This window comes from Eurosta solidaginis, chromosome X (assembly GCF_040869045.1).
Source record: "Eurosta solidaginis isolate ZX-2024a chromosome X, ASM4086904v1, whole genome shotgun sequence".
NCBI lineage: Eukaryota > Metazoa > Arthropoda > Insecta > Diptera > Tephritidae > Eurosta > Eurosta solidaginis.
In genome coordinates this window covers 186481611-186502851 of record NC_090324.1, presented here as the reverse complement: position 1 = coordinate 186502851, position 21241 = coordinate 186481611, and the positions used below count along the sequence as shown (strand labels likewise).

At 41.9% G+C, this 21241-nt stretch overlaps 2 pseudogenes; both read right to left on the bottom strand.

Moving 5' to 3' along the window:
• Positions 1-6588: 6588 nt before the first annotated feature.
• LOC137235319 (COP9 signalosome complex subunit 1b-like) lies at positions 6589-7692 on the bottom strand (annotated as a pseudogene).
• A 320-nt stretch (positions 7693-8012) lies between these two features.
• Positions 8013-8671, bottom strand: LOC137235318 (eukaryotic translation initiation factor 3 subunit E-like; annotated as a pseudogene).
• Between the last annotated feature and the right edge of the window lie 12570 nt (positions 8672-21241).

Below are 21241 nucleotides of genomic sequence, written 5' to 3'. Positions count from 1 at the left end.
GATGTGGTGGCGGGACCTCCTTGGTTACAAGAATACATCTCAAAATGGCAGGTACAAGGTCCAAATTACAACACGGTGATGGAGGAAAAAAGGGTGCAAGCTCATACAGTCACGACTAAAATGAATTGGGAAATTCTGGATAGATTTTCGAATCTACCCAGAGCTTTGAGGGTGATATCTTATGTCTTGAGATTCTTCGAAAGGACTCATCCAAAGACAAAAGATTCCTTTAAGAAATCCTCGTGCCTGGTTTCATCAGATGAAATACAAACCACGACACAACGTTTAGTGAGATTATCTCAACTGCAATTTTATACTACAGAATATAAAAATCTCAAATCAGGTAAACCGGTCGATTCTAAAAGCGAAGTGCTTCCTCTTGATTTTTTCTTAGATATGGATGACATCATAAGGGCTGGTGGTCGCTTACGGACATCTCTTGACTTACCCTATAACGAACGCCATCCAATAATCTTACCATACAAATGCAAATTGTCTCGCCTTTTAGTTCAGTTTATCCACGGCATCTCTTTGAATGGGGAAAATCAACTAATGTTTAGGCTTATTAGAAGCCAATACTGGATTCCTAGGGTTAAAAATATGGTACAGTCCAATATTCATAGCTATAAGGTCTGCAAGATCTATAAGAAGCGGGCAAAAACCCAAGTCGTGAGGAATCTTCCTCAGGAACGTACCACATTTTACCGACCATTTACCAACACTGGGGTAGATTTTGCAGAACCATTCGACATAAAGGGTGCCGTATTTCAAAAGGTCATGTCTGTCTGTTTGTCTACTTTAGCACGAAAGCCATACACGCACGAATGCAACATTGGTGGAGCTGTTAACTTGTGTCTGTGCATGTTTGTATAGGTGGGTTATTGACTCTCCCTCGCACTTCATCACCTTTTTGTTTTGAAGTTTCTGACGACCTTTCTTATATATAATTTGTTGTTTTTCTGCTGGCTCGAGGTCTTAATAAAACGCAATTGTTTTTTATACCTATATATCTCGGTTACTCCACGGTAACCATCTTCAGGTTCAAACTAATTAAAATACATACAATCAATTAACAAAACCATAACATAAACAATAATATAAATAACATCAAAAACATTCATGTGTAAATACATTAAATTTCCTGTCCTCCCTGTTTGACGCGGAGTTTTATACTGACTATTCGTTAGTAAGTGCTTATAAATATGCGCGCAGTCATCTGTATCACTTTTAAAGTTTAGTCTTATGCCCGTTGGTGTATTTATTATATGTAGAGACACTACAAAAAAGGGACACTACATATATTAATCCAGCGAAGAATCAATCTTGCCAATAAATGCTACTTTTGACTAGGTAGGCAATTGAAAAGTAAAGTCCTCTCTCGGCGAGCGAAAATCAAACTCTAAAAGTCACTTATCGTACGCGTCCTGCTATATGGGGCAGAAGCATGGACCATGGCAGGACAATGACAACAACAGATGAAGTGGCTTTGGGAGTGTTCGGGAGAAAAGTTCTTCGAAAGATTTATGGACCTCTACGCGTTGGAAATGGCGAGTACCGAAGAAGATTTAATGATGGGCTGTACGAGCTATACGCAGACATCAACATAGTCCAGCGAATTAAAACGCAGCGGCTGTGCTGGCTAGGCCGTGTTATGCGAATTAAAGATGATGCCCCGGCCAAGAAAGTGTTTCTATCGGAACCCGCCTATGGAAGCAGAGGTAGAGGGCATAGCAACATAGCAACAATACTTAGAGCATAACAATATTTATTTGCATGTAATTTTTGATTTAATTTATGAAGCTAAAGAGAAACATAGCTTTCCCTTTCAAACACATCATTTTATTAATAATACTAATTTAATTCATTTTAGTAATTGAATCTTATGAAAATTTTAGAGCTTTGTGGGTGAACAATTGTGGTGTGTCGCAAACTCGGCAACGGAGTGGAGGCACCACAATTGCGTTTGGTTTAAATTTAAAATGAAAAGAAAAAAGAGGCGAGATATATTCCTCGTTATAATTATTTCTTTGTTATAGTGCAAAATTAAATTTGAACAATAATTACCTTTTTATAATAAAATGTGGCGGGGCTCCTCGGACGGTGTTGTAGTTCGCTCAACGATCGCTGGAAAAGTAGACGGTTGCCTTGTCGAGGACAACCGTTGAACCGTGGAAAAAGTCTCCGGTTTTAAGGGGAAGCTTCCCTACATAGTTGTACCGGCATGCATGTATATGTGTACGGACAACATAACCTTACCCATGTACACCCATACATGCATGTGGGCGAACTAGTCGTCGATAATATGGTGCTATTAGGGTGGCGCAAATTAATAAGAATTTAGGCGTCGGGCCTAAACATGCCGGCCCCCTTGCGATACGCAACAGCCAAGACTCCGCCCGAGCGTTCCGACCACGATTTATCTTAAAACTAGATTCTAAAATTAACGGTGCGCAAAATTAATGGAAACCGTATGATATATTTCTTGCCATTCATATAAAACTTCATTTATTTCGGGAAAATACAATATACATGTATAAGCTTATCATTAGCTAACTAACTCTAAATAGCCATTGAGGTATATCAGATCGGGTGGGTCCCGGAGAGTACCCACCCGAAGATCGTGCTTTGCGCGAGCAGCGATCCGAAGGATGGTGGCAATGTGCCCGACGTCATTATTTCGGCGTAGACGTCGCCGCCTAGGACGAGGCGAATTGGGGTGGACGCATAAAAGTGGGGGTCCGCAAGACGGATGTGCTCGTAAGGAGCCGCGACGCTGGGGTCGACGTTGTACGTTGAACTGATGCGCCTGAACTCGTGGACGCAGACTGCGTGAGTCGTCACCGTCTTACTCTGCCCATGTTTGCCTCTAAAACGAATAAAACAGCCGGTTTCGCCGTCGGCGTTGGTTGTCGGCAGTGCTAACTCTCGCGCCAGCCTGCGGTCGATCGTTGTGCGGGGGGAACATGCGTCGATGAGTGCACGAATGAGGTGCAGACGCCCTCCGGTTTCCACCTTCACGATCGCAGTTGGCGCCAGAGCAGCCATGGGCCGAAGAGTTGGGCCGGCTCAGGCGCGGGCCGGAATGACCCCGTTCCGGAAGGAACTGTGTTGGGGTAGCTGGCGCGGCCGAGTGGCCAGTCTACCGTCTGGATGGTCTTCCTTCACGTGTCGTATCTCGTGTAGCAGGCGCGGCCGAGGGGCCAGTCTACGATCGCGCGTTGGTCGATATGCTTGCGTGCGTTGTTGCGTAGGTGGGCGGAACGGCCGTGATTCCGCTCCACTTTTTCCTCATCGCTCGTGTGCTAATAGGGGTCGGAACGGCCGTGGGTCCGATCCCCTAGTGTCGGAATTTATTATATGGGAGCCCGCTCCACTCCCGGATGGCAGTTGTGGTTCTTCTGCAAAGGCCGACTCGGACGCGTGGAGAGACAGCGCCTCATCCATCGTCCCGTCGTCCACCTCTTGCATCGTAGGCATCCGCTCATAACCTTCTCCCTCTTCTTCCATGACTAGCTGGTACCAGCTCTTCGGCGGCTCTGGCTCGGACGACAAGTCCTCCATGGAAAGGTGAGCGTGGTATGATGATTGCTACCACATCTTCGGCACCTTCCTTTGCTAGTGCAGTCTTTGGCACGATGTACCATTGAAAGGCAGTTTTGGTAGTACTTGGCCTTTATAATTTCGCGCAGTCGTTGCAGCGGCGACTTCGCGCGGTATATCGGGCATGACCTGATTGGGTGTTTCGCGTCGCACGGCTTTGGGTAACGAGCCATTCTACTGAGAGTATGGAAGAAAATAAAGGAAACTCGTTGAGTTGTTATGACTGTGTCACGCTTTCGGTGGCGAGTAAGCCCCAATTCTATTATCGGCGCTTTTGAAATTTCGTGCGTGAGCAGGGTGAAAACATGTCTAAATGCCTACGAGAATATATTCATCTCGCGTACGTTATGTGCCTGGGTCATTAGTGCCTTATTCTGTTTAATTTTGTGTCATCCGGTAGCGCTTCAGCTAGTCAGGCATACTAGTGCTGCCGAAAAATTGACATTTAAGTTGCTTGGTACTCACATTTTGGTACCGAACCGGGTAGAGAGTGTATAATGTGGGATCTTGCGAGTCATTGTTATTTGTGTTGTTGGTGCTAAAAACCAACAACTTTCCTGCCGCCACAAAAAAAATTCTTGGACAGCAAAATTTTATCGATATAAAGAAAAAATATAAAATCTTCGTTTTGGACGAGGCGTAAAATTTGTCGAATGAGCCATTCTTTTTTATTGCCCTTCGATTATTTGTTCAGCTTTTCCCAATTACGCTTTTAGTCCTGTTTTATTGATGGTCTTTACTAAAAGGCACGGTTCCAGAAGTGTAGTTGGTTCCGATACCGATTTGCCAGAAACGGGTTTTTGGGTACCCGTTTGCATCTTTTTATGCGTCTCTAATACAATGTACATTTAAAAACTCGGCATATATGTACACACGTTGGTAGAAGTATATGGGCAGTCAGTGCACGGACTTTACCGCATTGGTAGATTGACCAACCTTTTTGACCCATTTTTCATTTTCTACTACTTCTACTACTTCTGCCACCAAGACTTAGATTCTGCCAATATTTCTGTATTTTCGCGCTGAAAACGTATACTGCGATCATTTTAAAGTGTCTAATTGCCAAGCCCCCCATCTAACATTAGGAGGGGATACTGATTAAAATCAGTCAATTTTTGAAAAATTTTTGAACAACTTTAAACAAGAAATGGATTTTTGATGAGATAAATATAGGAACTGAGCACGCAAATGTTTTCTGCGCTATTTTTCTCTGTTTTTTTTTTTCGTGAATAATTTGAACGGAAATAAAAAGTTTGACGTAAACGGTAACATGCCGAAATCGGTTATTTTGTGGCAGTATTTTTGGTACTTTGGAATATGGTTGTTGTGATTAGACGCTTTGGTACATTTTGTTAGTATTTCACACCCACAATACAGGAAAAAAGTGAGTATCGTATAGTCATAAGCTATATATATACAAATGTATGTAGTTTTGTCTTGTTTACGTGTTTTAAAAGTGTCATTTCCTTGAAATGCGCGTTATTTGTTTTACAACAAATGATTAATTGTTTGGTACAAATATGAAACGTAGCGGTTGTTTTCTTGGTAAAAACTACCAACTACTACCATTTTCGTTTTTCTTTCATCCACTACCATTCCCTTTATAAAGGTCCGCGCACTGGCATAACATGCCAGACAAAACAATGAACATTCATGCGCACCAATGTACATTTCTCTGAATTGAAGCAAACGGTAAATGGATCGTTCGATTCATAGCGCCGTTGCTTCATTCTTTCGGTTTTACGCGTGGTTGAATACGGTGGTGAATAGGGAGACGGAAAACATAAATAATAATGGTAAGTAAATTTGGATATTTTGACCTAATTTATTAATGATAAATATTTCTTCTATTTCATCGTATTAATTCTTTTAATTTTAGGTTGATGATGTATTCGACGACGATTCAACTCCAGGTACTGGTGTAGCACCAATGCCTGGGTTTTATATTGATTGCTACTCCAAGGATTTACATCTATGAAACGGGAGTTATGATCGCAGACCACTTGTACATGAATAGCCAAATTGCCATGCCGACATTTGTAAGCCTTTTCTTGTTATATATCTATTTTGTATAGTCTAATATGAAAGCAATCCATAATTCCTACAACATTTGGTATGGTATAACGTGAATGAAAAACCCTGTTTGATACCCCCGGTTTCACTGCTATTTGAAAGAAATACAATAAAATCAGGACTGATAACATTTACTATTGTCTGGCATATCTGAGGTCCGCAAAATAGCAGTATTTTTTTTTCTGACCACACTTTAAAGCATCCAAGGGAATTAATACCTCGATATGGCCATGCGTTAAAAAGGATAGATAATGCGACCAGCACCCGTAAATCAAAAGGCAACGACTTAGTGTCCACTTCAGGACGATAATATGTGTGCAGACAAAGCGTGAGTAGAGAGTCCTGGAGGAGTAGCTTATCCATGTTGAAGGAACGTTTGAAATATTCATTTGGAATATTGAATAGATTTGGTAAGCCACGTAATTCCTTGCGTCCCACAAATCTAACTACTACTTTGATACACAATTCAGGCTAAGTTGGTCCAACGAAATCGACCATCCAACCAACTGTACTGTTTGTCCTGCAATTGTTGTGTTGTTAGTCCAGCGTAAAGGCAAGTTGCCAAATCCATTTTTTTTTGTTTTCAGTTAACGTATATTTCCGTACCGGAGGTTTTTATTTTTGTATAATTTTGCATTAATTAATACAAGTGAAAATTTTGTTCGAACATGCAAGCTTGTATTGCTACCTAATCACGGAATTGTTTGTATTGCTAGCCACAGGAACACAAATGTACTATGGTACCATACCAGATGTTTGGGGTGCGACCTGGTGAAGGTGTTTTTACTCAGTGCGGAACCTGTGTTTTTCCAAATAAAGGCCCAAGTATTGGACAGTAAGTTTTTAAAGTCAAATCGTCACAGCACTGTCGGCATAATATTTCAAAGTGTTAAAAGCGGGCAGAAGGTGCTAGTTTCATACCACACAACTAAATTTTTGAGCATTAAAGAATTGATTCAGTAACTTTAGGCAGGATGCGTATTTGGATTCATAAAATTTAAAAATTATATCACGCAACTGTGGCTCCAACTCAAGAAATAACTTAAATGAGCTAGATGAAATAACATTCTTCTGCAATTCTTATCGATCGAATGTGGCTAATGCGCATAGACCACCATACATAGCAACATTGTTTTGTGATAGTATCTCTGGACATCCGCAGTGAGCGAAGCCCGCTTGTAAAAATTTCTTAGCTGCCGATTTATATTTCTTTTTGTCTACAATTCTGCCAGACCGGCAGCGCATTTGAGACGTGTTGCGACTGCCAGGTTAGCTTCCTTTTGTCCCTCCATGAACTCAGGTATGCTTTCTGCTTTGTTGATGTAACTGAGAACATGTGCCCAGTTTTGTAAATATACCGATACCTTGATCACATTGAGACGCATATTGATAACATGTTTGCCACTGGTGCAATAGTCGCGTGCTCGCGAATAACATTTCAAGGCATTGGTTAAAATCTCCACAACTCAAATAATGATCACCCAAATCATCATGACCACGTCGTATGCTCTCTTTAATTTGATTTATAATATTTTAAATCAGAGTTTAATTCTCCAAATTGAATGCGGCTTGTTTACTTTTTGTTTCAACCCAATTGCTATCGAATGCAGGCAAGTCCAATGCATCGGCAGCAACGCCACCTGCAGCAGCACCAGCTTGCGCTGCCGACTGCGCTGCCACGTCGGGTAGGAGCCTGCCCGGAGCTACTTGCACCATTAGCATTTAACTCTGTTAACCTTTTGTGCAGCGATTGATACATACTACTATATAGGCATTCATGACATGATTTATTGCCAGCTTCAGAGCCTCGACACGTAGTAATGGACATACATCAGCCACAAATTTTAAACGATATAAGGTCGCTAATCCCGTATACGAATTCGCATATACTGCAAGATCGAGCGATGGATTCTCCACAGTTAGCTGGTGCTCCTAATTGTTATCATTGTCTTCAATGGGTGCGTCCACTTACATCGGTTCGATAGCATTCTGCGCTAGTTGTACCGGCATCAGTGACATGTTATTTAACGTATTTATTGAATTAATGTTGCTTAGTCTACACAAATAAGACGAATTAAAATTTTCCAACAAACTGAATTTTGCCAATCGTTTTCACACGAAAATTCATCGACACATGTCAAAGTATAGCTCATGTTCCTCAGCTGGCCAAAGTGGTTCCCGTACACATTTTCCTGACTGCTTGGGAAAGTTAAAACAGTTTTAAGAATTTTTTCCAAGTTGCAGGCCGAAAAGTAGTTGTTTTCATTCCGGCTCTTTTTTATGTAATTTATAAAAAAAAATTATTTTACACAGAAGTAGGAAGAGAAAGTCATACGCAATTAGCTCTCTGCGACTGGCGTGCTAGCTTGTTGTTTTCTAATTGTGAACGTTTTAAAAATGTAGTCGTCACCTTCATAATAATCCCATGAACCGATTCAAGATTCCTCTATTTACTTCTACGTTCAATTAAGCCAGCTAAATGTTCAGAGCGCGTTGGTAATGATGAATCAATTTGTAACGGTTGTGTGCCCCTGACTACATGCCCTCATTTGGAATCACTTTTAGCACTCAAACGAGCATTACGTATTAAATTCACAATCCAACATTCTGCCTCACTTGCTTTCATGTTCAATTTATCTGCAAGCCTTCTAATTGTTTTACATTGATGAATACGACAGACAGTCTCGAATGTCATTAGACGTTCATCTTCGACGAATTCATTTAAACAAGCAACAATGAAGAAATCATTTAAAATAACCGTTTGGCACTCATGTAATTTTAAACGTGCACCTTCGAAGTCAAAGTTTACATACAAACACTCCAACAATTCGGTGATAGGATCACGATAAGTATAAGATTCTTGTTGTATAACTTTGATTAGGTCTTTAAGTGCGTTTCGGCGCGTGCGATTTATTATGACTGCGGTGGTTAAATAGCGCATAATGTGTGGGCACATTGTTTGTATAGCATTAAAAGAGAGCGGCTTGTACAGGAACATGTCATAAATGTCATGTTTTTCTGCTAAATACTTCGTAAATTGATAAAAGTCACGTCGGGTTGGTCATTCTTTCAGAAATTGTTTGAAGAATGCCATACGTTAGACTTTTATTCAAAAAATGCACTATGTTGCCAATTCGTCTTAGAACTTTAGATTCCTACCTTGACTTTAACAGAAGAGGCAAGCTTTTGTGCTGTTCTGCTACACAGGGAGTATTCACCCTTTTAATCTGAAATTTCGGAAAGTTCTTGTCCGTCGAGTATTCATGGAAGCGTTCGAGAGGTTAGTGTTCCGGCTCGAGAATGCGCAAAACCACATGACTCTTTATCGATTCACAAAACATTGACCAGAAAATTAAGACTCTCTTCCTAAACCTGTTGACATTTATAAGTTTATTATTATTATCATATTTTGTAAAGGGATATGAATACATATTTAAATATGGCTGTCCCTATTCCTTGGACAAAAACTTTTGTTGGCCTCATGCCTTTGGCTGAGTGCATCTGCTTTCTGGGGCAGACCGTGGGTCTGTATTAGGGTTCTGGTATCCTCGCTGGGGGAAGCGAGTGACTGTGGGAAATTCAAAATATACAAAAGGCCGAAAGCCCTTAGATTCTGTGGCAGATCGGTTCGCCCTTCTGCGGTAGGCAGGTGGTTTCTGGTGTCCTCGCTCGGGGCGAGCGAGTGAATTTGGGGATTTTCTTGTTCAGGGGGAAATATAATTTTGGCCGGGGGGTTGGTTTGAAAATTGTAAATAAAATAGGGCGAAGGCCTTTATGTTCTTTGGCAGATAGCGGGTCTGCTTTAGGGCTTCTGGTTGGCCTCGTTCCGGGTGAACGAGGGCTGGGGTTGATTTTTTGGAAAATGTAAAGGCGAGGTTGATTTTTTTGAAAGGAGGTATGAATCGGAACGGAAGGATTGTTAAGAGGAACTCGTGGTCCTCTCACAAACGATCTCCGTAGGAAGAAGGATCAGTTTGACCAAAGGTCGTCTGACTTGACCCTTCTCGGTTATGAGGTCGACTACACGTACTCGGTTATCTTCGCCGGGGTGTACGTTGACGACTCTACCTAACCTCCATTCGTTGGGAGATAAATTGTCCTCTTTGAGGACAGCGAGATCTCCCACTTTTATATTTTCCTTGAGATGCTTCCACTTCACTCGTTTTTGGAGTTCGATAAATATTCGGTTTTCCATCGCCGGCAGAAGGTTTGATGGAGGGCCTTGAGCTTCTGCCATCTATTTAGCATGGAGGCAGGGCTTTCGTTCGCATCCGGTTCTGGCGGCGCCAGAAGATGGCTGCCCGTGAGGCAATGTCCTGGGGTTAGTGGCTCCAGGTCCGTTGGGTCATTGGACGCCGGGCTGAGAGGCCGTGAATTTAGGCATGCCTCGATCCGGCACAAAAGGGTTTGGAACTCCTCCATGGTATATTTATGGAGAGAAGCGACCTTTTTGAAGTGGCTTTTGAAGCTCTTCACTCCCGCTTCCCACAGGCCGCCCATATGCGGAGCGCCGGCGGGAATAAAATGCCAAGTTAATGCTTGATGGCTATACTTGGAGACTGTTTTGTCTCGACTTTCTGCCAGGAAGGCTTTGAATTCCGATCGTAGAGATCGGGAAGCTCCGACAAAGTTCGTACCATTGTCGGAGTAGATGTTTTTTGGACATCCTCTTCTCGCGATAAAACGCGAAAAGGCTGCGAGGAAGCATGGGGTGCTCAGGTCACTAGTGGCCTCTAGGTGGATGGCCTTAGTGGAGAAACAAACAAATAGACATACGTAGCCTTTGGACAGTCGACATCCCCTACCGCGGTAGATTTTTATGTCGAAAGGCCCCGCGAAATCTACCCCGGTATTGGTGAACGTGCGAGTAAAAGTAGTATGTTCGCAGGGAAGGGTACCCATAAGTTGGGACTGCGCCTGCTTCCTGTGAATAACGCAGGTTTTGCAATTGTGGATGATGGCTCTGATCATTGTCTTGACCTTCGGAATCCAATACTGGGTTCGAATAAGGCGGAGCATAAGTTGGTTCTCGCCATGAAGGGAATCATGATGAATCATCATGACTGCAAGGCGAGACAGCCTGCAATTGTAAGGCAAGATGATCGGATGACGCTCGTTGTACGACATGTCTTTTGAGGCCCCTAGACGCCCCCCTGTTCTGATTATATCATATTTGTCGATGTATGGGTTGAGTGACAGGATTTCACTTTTCCGATCAATAGGTTCCCTATTTTTTAATTGCAAGTATTCTGTACCGTAGGATATTTTCTGACATACTTTTATTAGTGCTTGAGTCGTTGCCTTAATCTCATCGGCTGAGATTGTGCTCGACTTTTCGTGCCATACCGTTTTTGTTTTAGGATGCGTTCTTTTTTTAAATCTCCTAACGTAGGATAGGACTCTTAGAGCTCGTGGCAAGTCTGAAAAACGATCGAGTATATCTTCTTGTTCAGCCTGTGTGACGGCATACGACTGTGCTTTCACTTTCTTCTCCTCATATGATGTATGGTAGTCAGTTTCCTGTACTGGCCATTGGATCTTGTCCTCTTGTAACCAAGATGGTCCCTGCCACCACAACGAGTTGTTGACTAATTCACCCGCAGGTAGGCCTCTGCTTCCTAAATCCGCTGGATTTGATTCCGAATCCACATGTAGCCAGTCCTTGCTTCCGACCATGTCGATGATCTTCGTGATGCGGTGTGCGACGAAGGTTGACCAGGAACAAGGCGGTTTCCGTAGCCATGCGAGGACAATGCTGGAATCCGTCCATAGATGAATGGTGATGGGTCTGAATTTGACGCTCCTACAGATTGAGTCAATCATCTCTGCGAGCAATACTGCACCGCAAAGTTCCAGACGTGGGAGGGAGATTGTCTTCACTGGTGCGACTCTGGTTATTGCCATAAGTAGGTGTGTATAAACATTATTCTCCTTTTTGACGCGCATGTACACGGCTGCTGCATATGCTTTCTCCGACGCGTCACAGAAGCCGTGGATTTCAACCTCGTCTTCTGGTGAGAATTGTACCCAACGTGGTATTCGAATCCTATATATTTCCGGGTAATCTTGGGTGAAGGTTTTCCACCGCTCTAATGTCGTTGGTGAGACTGGCTCGTCCCACCCTGTACCTTCTAACCAAATGTTTTGCATAATTATTTTTGCCACTATGACCATTGGGGCAAGCCACCCTAACGGGTCAAAGAGTTTGGCAATAACTGACAGGATCTCTCTTTTTTTTGGCATGTTAGGGTTGTCTAGTGATCCCGCTTTGAAATAAAATTAGTCAGCATGTGCGTTCCACCTTATACCTAATGCTTTCACTGTGCTGATGTCTTCAAAGGCTAAGAAGTCCTCGCTGAGCAGATCCGATTTCGGGATGTCTTTGAGAACCTCCTCCGAGTTTGATGTCCACTTTCGTAATGGGAACCCTGCCGAATGTAAAACCTGTCGAATTTCGTTTCTTGCCATAATGGTGGAGGTGAGGTTGTGTCCTCCTGCGAGGCCGTCATCTACATACATACATTCCCGGAGTATGTTTGATGCTGTGGGATGGGAACTTTGTACATCGTCAGCCAACTGTAATAGCGTTCTTATAGCAAGATAAGGGGCACAATTAACTCCGAAAGTAACCGTTTTTAATTCGTAGAGTCCTATTGGTTCGTTCATGTCTTTTCGAAAAAAAATTCGTTGAAATTTGGTATGATTATCGTTCATCCAAATCTGCCTATACATTTTCTCTATATCACTGTTGAAGACGTACCGATAAAGTCTCCAACGAATGATGAGAGTCGGGAGATCTGCTTGGAGTACCGGGCCTGAGAGCAAAATGTCGTTCAGACTTGTACCATTAGCAGTCGGACTTGAAGCGTTGAAAACGACCCGGACTTTAGTAGTTGTGCTTTCCGCCTTTACCACGGCGTGATGGGGCAGGAAATAATTATCAGGGTCATCTGCTGCGACTGTGCCCTTAATTTTGTGCATATGTCCGAACGTCTGGTATTCTGAAAGTACCCTTATGTATTCATTCCCTAACTCCGGATTTTTCGTTAACCGCGTTTCATTTCGATATAATTGCGAGCATGCGCGTTTAAGGGACCCTGCTAATTTTCGTTCTTCCGGGTATTCCTGTCTAAATGGGAGTGAAACGACATTTCTTCCATCCTCATTTCTCTTTGTGGTTTCTCTATATAATTTTTCACAATATCTGTCATCGTCGCTAGGGCTTTTAATTTTCGGTACATTTTCCAACTCCCAAAAGGCTTTTAGTTGGTTGTCCAACGCGACCTCGTTGTAAAATGACACGATGCTCTTCGTTGGATTCGGTGTTTCAATACGACCGGTTAGTATCCAACCGAACACTGTCTCTTGGGCCAGAAGTGTATTAAGTACATTCTTTTTTAGACCGCTTAGTATAGTTTGGGGATATATATCGCCACCAAGTATGAGGTCTACATCTTCATTGACGTAGAACCTCTTGTCTGCCAAAACTAAGTCTGGGAACGCCTGCATCGTCATTGTTTCGATATGGCAGGATGGCAGATTCCCAGTTAGTTTGGCTAAAATTAGAACAGGAGTAGTCAAGCTAAAGCATGGGTCCACTGGTGAACGTAGCTCGATGGTGGATGCCTCTTTAACTTGATGCCTGAAACTTGGGCATGCATTTTCCTTGCCGGCAAATTGATTCTGCGTTTTAGTCTTTCTGTCATGAAAGAGCATTCAGACCCTGAATCAATTAATGCCCGCGCGGAGAAGTCGGTACCCTTATGATGAATGTGTACGCGAGCAGTTCCTAATAGCACGCCTGTGCTGGAATTAGCATAACAGGATTTTACATTCTGGTTCGCAGAAGAATTTGGTTGCCCCGATTCCTGTCTTCTTTGTGCTTGTGCTGAAGTCGACGGGATATTATCCGCGTCTTTGAATGGATTGCGCCTCGTAGGTTGCTGAACTGTATCCGCATGCAGGAGCGTGTGGTGGCGAGAGTGGCATTTGGCACAGTTGTACGAACTGGTGCACCTCGTCACTGTGTGTCCTGGGGATAAGCAGTTCAGGCATCCCCCCGTGGATTTGATGAAGTTGATTCTCTCCACTGGGGTCAGATCACAGAATCGGGGACAGTTCCGTAACCTGTGTTCCGCTTTGCACATTTTACAAAAAACCCTTGATGTCGATTTTGAGGTCGGTTTTGATACCTTCGTTTGGAAGGCACCAAGTCTTTTTATGGGGGTTTCGGTTGGATGCCGAGTATTTGATGGCTTTTGGCCCTTTTGGGCGTTAGTGCCAGTGAAGATAGACACAGTTTTCAGTGTCTGAAACCTATTTGATAGAAATTTGTCCATATCTTCCCATTTAGATATGTCCATTTTATGGTCTATGCTTTGTTCCCATAGAGCCAGGGTACTTTCCGGTAACTTTGTCGAACACAAATAAGTTAGTATTGCATCCCAATTGGATGTGTCGATTTTGTAACACTTGAGGGACGATAGACAATTGTTTATATCGCTATGTAATTTCTTTAACGCGCTCCCACGCTCACTCTCTACCTTCTTTAAATTAAAAAGAATTTGCAATTGCGTGTTGACTAATATACGCTTGTTTTCATACCTTTCGCACAGGTTTTTCCAGGCCATATCGAATCCATCATTTGTCAGAGGGCATTTTTTTACAATATCCTTGGCCTCGCCCTGTGTCTTGTTGTTCAGATGGAACAGGTTTTCCACCCCCTGTAGGTCGGAATTATTTATGTATATGGCCGTAAACAGGTCGCGAAAGGTTGGCCATGATAGTCACCTTTGAAAATCTCCGTGTCGCAAGGAGGGAGGCGGATCTTATGCCCGCGAGGTGCGGCTGGGTGTGCTTGCCCAGAGATAGCGCTATTTTCTACTTTTTTAAATTTCTCTACCTCAGCAGATATTGTGGATAAGCATCGCATATATATTGCGTAGGTAGACATATGTTTTTTCCGGATGGCCGACACATCATTTGCGTCGACATCTTCTGATCCCATCAGTGAGTCAAACACAGACTTAACCTGCTTCCATAAGGATCGCAACTCTTCTTGCTGTATCGCAAGAGTATGCTTATTATGGTTTTCCTCTGGAATAAGGCTGTACTGTTTCTCAAACTCTGTGATTACCTCAGCTGATCGGATATAATTTTCCATTTTCTCAACAAATCTTTCCTGCCCAACTAAAACAAACTAATTCTTTGAACAAAAAAAAAATGGAAACAATGCTTTGAAAGGTCACTTTTATTTATTTATTTCAGACTTGGCCGACTCGTCTGATAAATTTTTTTTCAAGGGAAGAATAGGCGATGGTGTAACCTACTCGCCAACCGCACGCAAATTATATATATGTATATATTGATCTGGCTATTAAATTATAAGGGTCAGACTTGGCCGATTCGTCTGGTTTTCCCACGAAAAAATTAACAAACAAAACAATGTGGCTTACTCGCCACCCGCACGTAAATTATGTATATATGTATATATTGGTGTGTGGTAATTTATTTGCAGATTATTTTTGTGCCGTATGACAGAGAGCAGGGGAAGCAACTCCAATGTGTATTGTGTGAAGCAAAGGGGGGCCACTCGTCACTTGAGCGTTCAATTTTATTATAAAAAATAAGTGCGCGCGTTGATATAAAAACTCGACGAAAAGTGTAAAAATTTTATAAAACTCTTTTGCGAAAAGCGACTGTGTGACAAAAATTTATTGAATTAGTGCAAATTAAAGTGAAACAAAGGAAGAATGTAAAATTGCCACAATCGAAATGGCGTGAGAATTTTTTATATGGAGGTGAGGTTATGTGTACCTCTTCCCTGTGCTGTGTCTGGAGAGCCTTACCGCTGGTGGGGGGACAGACCAGATAGTCACAAGGAATTTAAGACAACGTTAATGTGCCGCGTTTGCACTTAATTTTATTTTTCGACACTAATAAATTGTTCACACTTTTCGCGGTTAATCACAGTCACTACGCGTTTGGCACTTGGAATATATATTTTTAGATGGTTTTTAACCAAAAAAAATGTGGCAAGAAATATATAAATTTACGTGGGTGCTGCGTGAAGTAGTGTCTGTTGTTGTGTTGCTGCGGTAAATTGCCTAGATGTGTAATGCCACCAGAAATTAAACATTACCACCACGATAACTTACACCAGGAGTGTACCACCAAGCGTGTATATCACCAATAAAAATGTTGAGTATTACCACGAAAGAAAAAACTGGTATCACCTCTGCAGTGTATGAATGTTCGCTTAATTTGGCGCGTATTACCAAGATGATCCAAAAATATCACCCAGAAATGCGTATGAAGAGTTAAATTTATTGGACGTGGACTGTATCAGTGTATTGGCGCTGGTTCCTTTTTCGGGGAGAAGGACCATGAACAATTATCGTGTGTCGCAAACTCGGCAACGGAGTGGAGGCACCACAATTGCGTTTGGTTTAAATTTAAAATGAAAAGAAAAAAGAGGCGAGATATATTCCTCGTTATAATAATTTCTTTATTAAAGTGCAAAATTAAATTTGAACAATAATTACCTTTTTATAATAAAATGTGGCGGGGCTCCTCGGACGGTGTTGTAGTTCGCTCAACGATCGCTTGAAAAGTAGACGGTTGCCTTGTCGAGGACAACCGTTGAACCGTGGAAAAAGTCTCCGGTTTTAAGGGGAAGCTTCCCCACATAGTTGTACCGGCATGCATGTATATGTGTACGGACAACATAACCCTACCCATGTACACCCATACATGCATGTGGGCGAACTAGTCGTCGATAATATGGTGCTATTAGGGTGGCGCAAATTAATAAGAATTTAGGCGTCGGGCCTAAACAGTGGGTCTTAGCATTTTACACAAGAATCGCCTAACTTATAAACCTTCATTTCACAAGGTAAGGGATTTTTTTTCTTGATTTTTTCCCAAAATTAAATTCATGTGCGGCCACCGTGGTGTGATGGTAGCGTGCTCCGCCTATCACACCCTATGCCCTGGGTTCGCACCCCGGGCAAAGCAACTCGCCCCTCGGCAGTGTTTGGCAAGCGCTCCGGGTGTATTTCTGCCATGAAAAGCTCTCAGTGAAAACTCATCTGCCTTGCAGATGCCACTCGGAGTCAGCATAAAACATGTAGGTCCCGTCCGGCCAATTTGTAGGGAAAAACAAGAGGAGCACGACGCAAATCAGAAGAGAAGCTCGGCCTTAGATCTCTTCGGAGGTTATCGCGCCTTACATTTATTTAATTTATTTAAATTGATGTATATAAATTAATATGAATATATAAAGGTTCGCCTATTTTAAAACAATTAATTGGCTCTCTGAGCCTTCCTCAAAACCAATTCTATGATGCCATGCGGCTTTTTTCTAAATATAGTGGAACATCCAATACGAAATTTTCCTAAAAGTATTTTGATTTTCGAAAAACAACTTTGAAATTTGTACAAAATGCTAAATCTCAAATAGTGAACACGTAACTGATAGTAAAGAACTAAAGGGATTGGAGCTTTGGCACGTGGCCGACCTAACCAAGTTATATCAAATTGGAACTAATATACTTATTCCCTTTCTAGCACCAACACCATTTGCAGCTCCGGGTGGATTCTCGATGTCTTTTGACCAATTTTCCTGTAGGTAGAGAGACGATGGAGATTTCCTCTTTGGAAGATGACGGATTTTCCCAGGATTCTTCTGTAAATCTCCTTTCTCCACTTTCTAGCTGCATATTGATTTGCGTTCACCAAAAACTTTTCGTATATGCGGGTCGAATTGAATTTGTTTTTCTTCTAATATTACTTTAATTGAATAGATCGCAGACTTTCGCGTCTTAAATAAAAGAAATAATTAAATCCCGATACCGGTTTAAGTACCCGACACTTTGACTATGTTGTAGTTGATTTTTTTCCTTGTTGATTCGTCAACGATCCAAATTAAAAAGGAAAGACGCTCTCCTTTTGCGGAAGTCATTACCGACATTTTTGGTGATATCAGTCAGCTGATCGGTTATCGCCTTTGACATTACAACTCTCAGCTTTCGGAATTAGAAACCGTTCCCACCCAGTGTTGTAAAACGTATTATATTAAACCAAAAAAATTTATTTGTTTATTTGAAAATCAAAGAAAAACCAAAGCGCCTCACATAGCAGCTGTTTTGAGCAGAGTAGTTCATGCAATATACGTTGAAAACCGCTGAAAAAGGCGTGTAGTTTACCCAGGTTGTAAATATTTGGCGTCAAATGTGCCTATAAGTTTGCCACTCAGGTCTTCGAGAACGTAATATGATGATCCTAGTTTTTCCCGAACCTTTGCTCTAAGAAACGTTTTAGTTAACTTTGCATTAAACCCCTTCGCCAAATTGCTCTGTGCAAAATTTCTTCGTAGCACTTCTTGTCCAGACACATATTTTATTTCTCTAGAGGCCAAGTTGTATCGTTCAGTATTGCTTTCAAAAGCTTTATGCAAATTACCTCGAACTTTGTCTCTAACAGACATAATATTGTAACGAATTTACTGCAAATCCTCTTATTTGCAACCTTCTGCTATGTTCGAATCACTAAACTGTTGAATAAATAACTCCAATATTTAATAATGCAAAATGGCATATTAAAGTACTTTCAAAATAACACTTCTATTGCTCGACAGATAGCGTGCTTAATCGAAACTGATTCTCACGCCTCTACTTTTGGTGCTTTTATACTCTGTGATTTCCTCGTTGCATCTTCTATGCGCTTCCAGAATTTACTTAGTTACTGCCATATAATTATAACTACAGATGCACGTGTATATCTTCTCATATGCGCATGTATTTGTGAGCGACACTTCCACAATTACAATTGCATACTTTTGGGAGCATCTCAGATACGATATCTGCATGTGTTTGTGCGTCTCTTCTCCGCTGCGTGTACGTACATATGTGTAGGCATAATGATTGATCTATTATTGTGCATACAAGGCACTGCTTAGTATCGGCTTAGAGATGAGAGTATCCCTTAGTGTTGCTAATATTCGTCACACTGCCCTCCACCTAAGTCTGATCGTCCCGATCAGACAAATCTCTAGATGAAAATGCCGCTAGCCTCTCCAAATGTACCACTCTTCTACTTCGTGGTTTCCCAATGGTTCGTATACGGTAGATGGTATCACTGATCTTCTTCCAACCTTGTACGGGCCTTCCCAACTGCACCGAAATTTAGATGGAGCACGATTACCCCGGTGAGGGTTGTATAACAGTACAGAACAGTAAATCTCCCTCCAAGAAACCTTCCGAATAATTGTTCTCATCGTCCCTGCGTTTCATCTTACTACTCATTATCCTTGATCGTTCCATAGCACTCTGTTGTTTGGCCAATGAACCACTTTGTAGAGCTTGCTCTTGACGGATTGGCTTCACATAATCAGTATCGTTCCGACGTTTCTCAACAGAAGTGCGCGCTGGCTTGAAACCACCCTTACATTCTTTCTGGAAAATTCTTTCAGTCGTTTTAGTGCGTCCATTAGGTTTTGTCAATGCCAGTGTTTTTCTCGCAGGTACCTTTGGTTTTGATTTGTTTGGCCCATTCGTTCCATCAACAATTGCCCGATCTGCTGCCTTTGACTTTTGCGGTTTTTGTCGAATCTCTTTCACCAGCACTCGATTACTGCTGAACCCTTCTTCCAAACTGAAGTTAAGTGGCACATCCTGGTTCTCATAGCGCATAATCTTTCTTGGCATATCGATCCTGATGTCATGGTCAACTAAGAAGTCCACTCCCAATATGACTTCATCAACGATCTCCGCCACAACGAATTTGTGTAGAACCATGACATTCCTAATTAAGGCTTCACAGATCACTTCTCCCTGTTTTTGGTTATACTCGCAAGTAATCGTACGCAATCTTGCTCCAGGTAATGGCTTTACTCTCCTGTTGACCAAATCGGATCGGATTGTAGAATGAGTTGCGCCCGTATCTACGGTCAGTACACGCTCTTTGCCATCCACATTTCCTTTGATGGTAAGACTGCTCGATTTCCTTCCAGTTTGCGAGATAGGTATCACCCGACATTCAATAGCTGGGGCAAGTTCTATATCTTTACATTTGACTCGCTCTTGCTTATCTCCTCCAGCTTTGCGTTTACGACCAGCCAAGTTGGAACTACCATGGCCGGCGCTGCAATGACGTGCATGGGATACCGTTTCAGCAAATGTTGTCTTTGGGTTCGCATATGTAGCTCGTTTCGTTTCGGCATCCCGTATTCCATTTATAAAGCTCCGAATTTTAACCCTCTCGGTGTATTCCACGGGTACGTCTGCATTTGCGAGATGAGCCAATCTTTCAAAATCCGTCGCAAACTCCTGCAAAGTCTCATTCGCCTTTTGGTAACGATTATGCAACTCAATTTGATATATCTGTTTCCTATGCTCGCTTCCGTAACGTCTCTCTAGAGCGCTCATCAATGTTTCATAGTTGTTCCGTTCGTACTCTGGAATTGTCTGTAAGATTTCTGCTGCAGGCCCTTTCAACGCCACGAACAGTGCAGCACCTTTATCTTCAGTATTACAGTTGTTCACGTCTGATGTCTTTTCAAATTGAAGCTTAAAGACCTGGAAAGGAACAGAGCCGTCAAAAGATGGAGTTTTTACCTTCGGATTGCTTGCTCAAACAGCTGGGCGATTTAGTTGTAACTGTTCCATACGACCTTTTAAATCATCTACTTCTGCCTGAAATTTAGCCATTTTTGCATCCTGCGCTTCCAGTTTTGATGATACCTGTTCCAAAATTTCTGCCGACATTTCAGATATACGTGCCTCTTGCGCTTCCAATTAAGATACCATATATGTCTCTTGGTCTTCCAGTTGAGATGACACTTGCGACGTCATTTCAGAAATATGTGCCTCCTGTGATTCCAGTTGCGATGCTATATATGTCTTTTGTTTTTCCAGTTGTGACGACATATTTGTGGATATTTGTGACGACATTTCCGAAATGCGTGCCTCCTGTGCTTCCATCTACTTTCGCGTCTTAAATAAATGACTTAATTAAATTACGATACCGGTTTAAGTACCACACTTTTACTATGTTGTAGTTGATTTTTTTTTTTCTTATTGACTCATCGACGACCCAAATTAAAAAGGAAAGACGCTCTTCTTTTGCGCAAGTCATTACCGACATTTTTGGTGATGTCAGCTGATCGGTTATCTCCTTTGACATTACAACTCTCAGCTTTCGGAATTAGAAATTGTTCCCACCCAGTGTTGTAAAACGTATTATATTAAACCAAAAAAATGTATTTGTTTATTTGAAAATCAAAGAAAAACCAAAGCGCCTCACAAAATTTTATTTCACATTTCTTTTGTAGATGACATTGTTCTTACTACTACATATATATTTGTTATTTATAAATTTCCAAAGTGTGCAACTTCCAAAGAAAGGATGTTTACATAACAAATTAAGAATGCGTTCAAAGTGTTTACAGCTAAATTGAAGCTGTGGCTGTTCATAAAAATGTTTACAGCATAAATCTACATTTCCGTTTCAAGTTATATTTTAAGGCTGAAGCCGTTTCTATTTCCAATTTTAATTATGTTTATATTTT